Raw genomic sequence first — 9526 nt, 5'->3', positions numbered from 1 at the left:
CAGTGCCCACGAACACACATCTGAAGCTTGTGAGAATGCTCTCCACTGTGTAAACTGTGATGGGGAGCACGCCGCGTATTCGCGGGCGTGCCCATCCTGGAAAAAAGAAAAGGAAATTGTAACAGTTAAAGTAAAGGAAAATATAAGTTTCAAGGAGGCACGCAGGCGGGTATCGTACCTGCCCAAGAAAACCTTTGCCGATGTGGCGCGTCAGGGGGCAGCGTCACAACGGCCTCCGGCGGCTGTCCGACCCACAGGCAGTGAGTCGGCAGTTACGCCATCTGCCCCCGCGGCGGTTGCAGCTAGCGCTGCTCCGTCGACGCAGAATGAGGGACCACCGACCCCGAAGGTGGCCGCCGCCGATGCTGTCCCAACCTCCCCGGCCCCTTCCAGCGCTGGCAACAGCCGGCGCAGCCAGATCCCTCAGGGAGCCCCATCGACCTCCGCGCTGGTGGGCGCAGGGGTCTTGCCCTCCAAGGCGGGACTCTCTCGGGAAACATCTCGCTCGCAAGAGCACGTGTCCGGCACCTCACAAGAGGCAATGGACACTACACCCATCCTCAAGGCGCACCAAGCGCCTAAGGAGCGTCGAGGTTCTCTCGAACGCTTCAAAAAGAGTAAAACCCCGGTTACAGGGCCTCGAAAGAGCTCTGGAACCTAAGCTCTGAAATCTCTGTAATTAATACATCTGTTTCCGTATACACAGCACTTATTTACTACAAATATGGATACACCAATAATTCAATGGAACGTCAGAGGACTTCTCAGGAACCTTGATGACGTGCAAGAGCTTATCCAAAAACACAATCCAAAAGTGCTGTGTCTACAGGAAACACACTTAAAACCACAACACACAAACTTTCTCCGACCGTATGTCACGTTTCGCAAAGATCGCGATGATGCTGTCGTATCATCAGGCGGTGTTGCCATTTTGGTTCATAAAAATATTTCCTGTCAGCGTTTACAGCTACAAACGCCCCTTGAAGCAGTGGCGGTTCGAGCTGTTCTTTTAAATAAACTCGTCACCATTTGCTCGCTTTATGTACCCCCACACTTCAAATTAAACAAGCATGAATTTCAGTCATTTATAGACGAATTGCCAGAACCTTATCTTGTTCTTGGCGATTTCAATGCGCACAGCTGCCTGTGGGGCGACTCTCGTACAGACGCGCGAGGTCGTCTTGTTGAACAGCTCCTCTTTTCTTCCGGTGCGTGCTTGCTGAATAAAAAGGAACCCACATATTACTCTCTAGCAAACAGAACATTTTCTTCAATAGATCTTACTATAGTTTCCCCGTCTATACTGCTCGAACTTGAATGGGAAGTTACGAAGAATCCTTACGGGAGCGATCACTTTCCCATACTGATAAGAACATCAAAAGAAAACGAATATTCTCCGCAAGCTCCTAGGTGGAAGATAGACACAGCCGACTGGGAGAAATTTCGAACTCTCACTAACATCTCATGGGCCGACATGTCTTCTCTAGAAATTGATGCTGCTGTAGAATATCTTACATCATTCATAATAGATGCCGCATCAAAATGCATATCCGAAGCGAGTGGTCTGGCATGCAAACGACGTGTACCGTGGTGGAACAGCGAATGTAGGATCGCCCGTAAGAATCAGAACAAGGCGTGGGGGTTGCTACGCGCATCTCCCACTGCAGAGAATCTCATGAACTTTAAAAAAATAAAGTCCCAAGGCAGGCGAACCCGCCGACAGGCAAGAAGAGAAAGCTGGCAAAAGTTTTTATCGAGCATTAACTCGTTTAGGGATGAGGCCAAAGCCTGGAACAGAGTTAATAGGATTAGAGGGCGGCAAACACATTCACTCCCCCTGGTAAACACACAGGGCGATACACTACAAGACCAGGCAGACTCACTTGGGGAGCATTTTGAAAACGTGTCAAGCTCAACAAATTATTCACAATCGTTTCTCAAACACAAACAAATAGAAGAATGGAAGCCTCTAATCAGAAAATGTCGTCAGAACGAACCATACAACCGTCCTTTTAGTATTGCAGAGTTGAGAGCTGCCTTGAACGCATGCAAGAGCTCTGCGCCAGGACCGGATAGAATAATGTATGAAATGATTAAAAACGTACACGGTGACACGCAAGTTACAATACTTGCACTATTTAACACTATTTGGGCTGTGGGGTACCTTCCAACCGCATGGAAACAAGCCATTGTTGTCCCTGCTTTGAAACAGGGCAAAGATCCTTCCTTAGTGGCAAGTTACCGCCCGATAGCCCTCACAAGCTGCCTTTGTAAGGTATTTGAAAAGATGATTAATCGACGACTAATTCACTTCCTTGAACTGAAGAAAGCGCTAGATCCCTGTCAGTGTGGCTTTAGAGAAGGGCGGTCCACAACCGATCATCTTGTACGTATTGAAGGATATATTCGGGACGCTTTCATCCACAAACAGTTTTTCCTATCGGTATTTCTGGATATGGAGAAGGCTTACGACACAACGTGGCGGTACGGCATCTTGCGAGACTTATCGGAAATGGGCATTCATGGTAATATGATAAACATAATAAAAAGCTACTTGTGCAATCGTACCTTCCGGGTGAAAGTCGGCAATGTGCTGTCACGTCCTTTTACACAAGAAACTGGTGTACCCCAGGGAGGCGTGCTCAGTTGCACACTTTTTATTGTTAAAATGACAACGCTTCGTGCTTCCTTACCACCAGTCATTTTGTATTCCGTCTATGTGGACGACATTCAAATAGGCTTCAAATCCTGTAACCTCGCAGTATGCGAGAGACAGGTACAGCATGGTTTGAACAAGGTGTCAGGGTGGGCAGAAAAAAAGTGGTTTTAAAATCAATCCTCAAAAGAGTTCTTGTGTGCTGTTTACAAGGAAGAGAGGCCTAGTTCCGGATCCTTGCTTACAAATGTGTGGACAACAGATACCTGTAAACAAAGAACACAAATTCCTAGGTGTTATACTTGACAATAGACTCACTCTCGTCCCACACATTAAACAACTCAAAGAAAAGTGTCTGAAAACAATGATCCTAATGAAACTTCTATCCCAGACCACGTGGGGTAGTGACAGAAAGTGCCTAATGAATCTGTATAAGAGCCTCATCCGGTCACGATTAGATTATGGTGCCGTGGTATATAACTCTGCCGCCCCGAGCGCGCTAAAGATGCTAGACCCTGTTCACCATCTGGGTATCCGTTTAGCCACAGGAGCTTTCAGAACGAGTCCCGTACAAAGCTTATATGCAGAATCGAATGAGTGGTCACTTCATATCCAGAGAACACACATCAGCCAAACATATTTTTTGAAAGTCCACTCTAATCCTGAACATCCCTGTTTTAACACCATTAACGACATGACAAACGCTACACTGTTTCGTAATCGTCCTTCCGTAAGACAGCCTTTCTCGCTGCGTGTGAGGGAGCTTAGTCATGAAATGCATGTTCCACTTCTCGAACTTCGCCTAATACATCCAGCCAAGCTGCTACCTCCTTGGGAGTGGCAGTTGATACAATGCGATACATCTTTCATGGAAGTTACAAAAAACGCTCCAGAGATTGCAATCCAAATGCATTTCCGGGAACTCCAGCACAAATACTCCTGTGCGGAGTTCTACACAGACGCATCGAAGTCACACGACGGGGTGTCCTATGCAGCCGTCGGTTCATCCTTCTCGGAATCCGACGTACTGCATCCGGAAACTAGTATCTTTACGGCTGAGGCCTACGCAATATTGTCGACCGTGAAGCATATAAGGAAAACAAAACTCAAAAAATCAGTTATTTTTACGGACTCCCTAAGTGTTGTGAAGGCTTTGATATCGTTCTGTAAGTGCAAAAATCCTGTTTTAATTGAACTCTATTCCGTGTTATGTAAAGCATATGTATCTAACCAGCATGTGATTATATGCTGGGTGCCTGGCCATAGGGGCATCCAGGGTAACGTTCTAGTGGACCAGATGGCTACATCAATTTCATTACATGCAGTTAGTCCTACTGCTTCGGTCCCTGTCAAAGACCTGAAGCCTTTCTTAAGAAGGAAACTACGCAACCACTGGCAACGCATGTGGGACGAAGAAATAAATAATAAACTGCATGTAATAAAGCCACAATTAGGTTTCTGGCCTCCTGTAACAAAATCCCGCCGGACAGATGTCCTCTTCTGCCGTCTAAGAATAGGACACACTTTTGGAACACATAACTTTTTACTCACGGGAAACGAGCCTCCAACCTGTGGTAGATGCGGGGAGAGGCTGACAGTCCTCCACGTTCTACTGGAGTGTCGGGAAGCCGAATCTGAAAGAAGGAAACATTTTCTCTTAGCGTACCGGCAGCACATCCCCCTTCATCCTGTTATGTTACTTGGCCCAGAACCACTCTTTGACACCAATGCAGTCTTAAGTTACCTGAAAGATGTTGTATTGCATGTTGTTAGCCCCACATGTTCGTAGCGTCTCCTCTCTTCAGAGGATGGCGCTGTGATAGTTCTCTCGTATAGCACGTGCCTCTAGGCCCTTGTGTTTCAAGGGCTCCGGCGAGGCAACAGTGCTCCAGCTATTTTTACCATCTCATATATTTTCATTTCTAAGTCATTCTTTTACGATGGATTTTAATGTTCATAGTATTCGTCATTAGTCATCGCCATAATTTTATATCACGTAGATTCTATGCACTTTACAGCAACTATTTTTAGGCCACTTTACAGCCAAGTCACATCTCCATAATACATCGTCAACATCACCACTTGTCATGGCGCTCTTTGGCCACACCTGGCCCTTGCGCCATTAAACACCACATATCATCATCATCACATGTGACAACACATTTATGTCCTGTGATACTATGGTAACACTGCACATACTAATGCATGTCAGGCACTCCCTAATCTCATAAAAGTGAGGCACATTGCCGCTTTCGAACGAAATTTCTGCAAGGCCCCATTATGAAGCCCAACGATAGTTTTTGCTAGCTTCGCAGTTTCTGGTAAAGATAACCGTGGACCAACAAAGCGTTAGACAGACAGCCAGGCATCGACGGAGACTACAGAAGACGCAAAACTTGCCCAGTGTAACAATATAAACATAGGGAAGCAAGGCTTACTTACCTGCCAGGGCATGTACAAAGGCCGGGTAGTAGCCTTCAGTAGCGCCGTCTTCGCTACACCAGTGTGCCTGGACTTCTCTTGACTTTGAGAAGTCTTCTTCGTCCTCTGGCTCGAACGACTTTATGAGCCGCACAGGCAATATCGCGCGGTAGTTGTCGTGGTATCTTACGTAGGCAAGCATTTCTACACGCGGCAACAGCAACAACGGCGCCTCAACACACACCTACACGGCTACGGCTACAACCACGGAGTGGCTACAACTTTGTCTCCGCCCGCGTACAACGTCACAGACACCCTACAACGAAAGGTTCCTGTAACTTCCTGTACTTTGCTGTGGCCTTGCCGTCCTAGCTTAGATAGTTCATGAAAATAATATTAATAATATCGACTGATGTGTTAACCTCCAAAATTTGCCTTAGACCGCACCGGCAGATTTCGGAGGGCATGTTCGATCGGTTTCTGTTTCGTTGCGCGAAATCGCTCGCGCGCATTTTGGGATTGGACGCAGCACATGTACATGTCGGTGAGATTATTGGCCATATGAGGAGTAAAATACAACCACAGGTTAAAAAAAAAATTAAGGGCAATATAAACGTGTGTAACTCCTCGTTTGTTCATGCCCTTCACTTTCATCATACGCCCATAAATTCGCTGGAAAGGCTCTTGTGTTCGATTTTGGGTGACCATTTAGTTCGTTCCAACGCCTCACATGCATGAATATATAGCTTGATTATTTGTATTCTCCTTGTTTGTAAAGGTGTGCCGATTATGAAAGTGGGCCGATTGCCTTTTTGCTACACTCATCGTCCTCTCATCCTGTACGTATCTCTTAAATCATTTTCTCAATCACCTCGCACAGGCAAGTAAACCGGAATTCTTTGTTTTGAATTCATCCCTTGGGCCCAGATAATAAGGCTACAATAATGTAACATCAAACAATGGGCATGAAGTCTCACCCCCGCAGGGGCGTCTGCGCAAGCAGGCGTTTGGTGTGTTGCGACACCACGGACCCGAGCACACGAGGGTTGGACCCTCCCGCGTGTAGCCGTGCGCGGCTTAGCCGTGTCTGGGGAAAAGGGGATCCTGGCGGTTGAGCCGAAGCTGGGTGTTTGGACCTTTAAGGCCCCCCGGTGGAGGCAACACACCTCTTCGGCCTCGGCTTCACATAGACGGCACCTCCAGACTGACCCACCTGGAGGAAATCGGCAGTCGCCTTTTCCTGTCACTCTCTCCTTACAACCTTCGTCTTTCCCTTACTTTCCACCTTTCCTGCCTCCTTCTCTCTTCCGTTTACTTCCTTTCTCCTTGGCGGCAAGGGTTAACCCTGTGTGGCTATCCAACCTTGGGTACACCATATTTGGTTATAGTGGCGGCGTACGACTGGCGTCGTGCAGACTTGCATGCAAGCTCTGCCGCGTCCCCTCGTTGGGTATCATTCTTTTTAAATGCATCGAAATGCTCATAGTACAGGTCATATGTCATCGCCATAATTTTATTACACAGATTTTACGCAATGTAGAGCGTATATCTTAAGGCCCCTTTACAGCCACCTCACACCAATTTCATAGTAATCATAGTTACACTGCACACCCACTACCACAGACATGGCGCTCTTTGGCCATTCCTGGCCCTTGCGCCATAAAACCCCATACATCATCATCCCCTCGTTGGGCTCCGTGGTGGGCGGTCGGCGCTGTTGCCGAATTTTTATACATCTTCATGGAAACTTCCTTCCCTAAACTCCCTGATCGCCCTCACAAACGAGGGCGCACCGAAGATCCCTTTCAGTTTTTCGGACGACAAGTCCAGAACTTTCCAAGATATCATGTTATCCACTCAGAAAACCCAGAGAAACTAGTGCGTAACATTTCACCGTTCCTTGTTTCGAAGTCCCTAACTGAAGTTTTTGGAACAGGATACAAGGCGTCGAGAATGACAAGTGGTGATCTTCTCTTGGAGCTCCACGATAAGAAGCAGTACGAGAAACTGCTGAAACTTGTCTCATTTGGGGAGACCCAAATAACAGTTACTCCGCACCGAACCATGAACACCACCCGCGGCGTTGTCTCAGACGATGGCATGCTAGAGCTCACTGAAGCTGAACTCTTGGAGGGCTTCAGTGAACAGAATGTCATAAATGTTAAGCGAATTAAGATCAGGCGAGACGGTAAAGAGATAAATACGAAACACCTGGTACTCACTTTCGGTTCAAGTGTCCTCCCCGAGTCCGTCGAGGCCGGTTACATCAAACTTCGTGTTAGGCCATACGTGCCCAATCCTCTCAGATGCTTTAAGTGCCAAAGTTTCGGCCACAGTTCACAGAACTGTCGAGGCCGGCTGACATGTGCCAAGTGTAGTGACACTGAACATTCCTCCGAAACATGCCAGAAGACTCCACACTGTGTCAACTGTGATGGCGAGCACGCCGCATACTCGCGTGCCTGCCCGTCCTGGAAAAGAGAAAAAGAGATTGTGACAATCAGTCAAAGAAAACATATCTTTCAAGGAGGCACGTAGGCGGGTGTCATACCAGTCTAAGAGTAGCTTTGCCGATGTGGCGCGTAAGGGGGCAGCGTCACAACGGCCTCCAGCGGCTGTCCGACCCACAGGCAGTGAGTCGGCAGTTACGCCACCTGCCCCCGCGGCGGTTGCAGCTAGCGCTGCTCCGCCTACCCAGCAGACGGGGCCATCGACCCCGAAGGTGGACGCAGCCGAGGCTGCCCCAGCCTCCGAGGCCCCTTCCAGCGCTGACAAGGGCCAGCGCAGCCAAATCCCTCTGGGAGCCCCATCGACCTCCGGGCTGGTGGGCGCAGGGGTCTTGCCCTCCAAGGCGGGACTCCCTCTGAAAACTTCCCGCTCGCAAGAGCACGTGTCCGGCGCCTCACAAGAGGCAATGGACACCACACCTATCCTTAAGGCGCACCAGGCGCCTAAGGAGCGTCGAGAATCACTCGAACGCTTCAAAAAGAACCAAACACCTATTACAGGGCCTCGAAAGGGCTCTGTAATCTAAGGCATCTTTCCGTTTCCGTACACACAGCACTAATTTACATCAAATATGGATACCCAAATCATACAATGGAACGTCAGAGGTCTCCTTAGAAACCTTGATGATGTACAAGAACTGATCCACCAACACAATCCAAAAGTGCTGTGTTTACAAGAACCACACTTAAAATCAAAATACACAAACTTTCTTCGACAATATGTTACTTTTCGGAAAGATCGCGATGATGCTGTCGCATCATCGGGCGGTGTTGCAATTATAATTCAAAAAAGCGTAGCCTGTCAACGTTTACAGCTACGAACGGCCCTTGAGGCAGTGGCGGTTCGGGCTGTTTTCCTTAATAAACTCGTCACCATTTGCTCGCTTTACGTACCCCCACACTACAAATTAAACAAACATGAATTTCAGTCATTTATAGACGAATTGCCGGAACCTTACGTTGTTCTTGGCGATTTCAATGCGCACAGCTCCCTGTGGGGCGACACTCGTACAGACGCGCGAGGTCGTCTTATTGAACAGTTCCTTTTTTCTTCAGGTGCGTGCTTGCTGAATAAGAAGGAACCCACGTATTACTCCCTAGCAAACAGAACTTTTTCTTCAATAGATCTTAGCATAGTCTCCCCGTCCATACTGCCCGAACTCAAATGGGAAGTTACGAGCAATCCTTACGGGAGCGATCACTTCCCCGTACTGCTAAGAACGTCTAAAGAAAATGAATTTTCCCCACAAGCTCCCAGGTGGAAGACAGATACAGCCGACTGGGAGAAATTTCGAACTCTCACCAGCATCTCATGGGCTGACATGTCTTCTTTAGAAATTGATGCTGCTGTGGATTATCTTACAGCATTCATAATAGATGCCGCATCAAAATGCATATCCGAAGTAAGTGGTGGTTTGGCATGCAAACCACGTGTACCGTGGTGGAACAGCGAATGTAGGCTCGCCCGCAAGAATCAGAACAAGGCGTGGGGGTTGCTACGCGCTTCTCCCACAGCAGAGAATCTTATGAACTTTAAAAAAATAAAGTCCCAAGGCAGGCGAACCCGCCGACAGGCCAGAAGAGAAAGCTGGCGCAAGTTTTTATCGAGTATTAACTCGTTTAGGGATGAGGCCAAAGCCTGGAACAGAGTTAATAGGATTAGAGGGCGGCAAACACATTCACTCCCCCTGGTAAACACACATGGCGATACACTGGAAGACCAGGCAGACTCGCTTGGGGAATATTTTGAAAGCGTGTCAAGTCCAACAAATTATACACAATCCTTTCTAAAAATACAAACAAACAGAAGAACGTAAGCCATTAACAAGAAAAAGTCGAGAGAATTATCCTTACAACCGTCCCTTTTGTATTGCTGAATTGAGAGCTGCCTTGAGCGCATGCAACAGCTCCGCACCAGGAACTGATAGAATCATGTATGAAA

This window comes from Dermacentor andersoni, chromosome 10 (genome assembly GCF_023375885.2).
Source record: "Dermacentor andersoni chromosome 10, qqDerAnde1_hic_scaffold, whole genome shotgun sequence".
NCBI lineage: Eukaryota > Metazoa > Arthropoda > Arachnida > Ixodida > Ixodidae > Dermacentor > Dermacentor andersoni.
Note: the sequence above shows the minus strand (reverse complement) of the source record.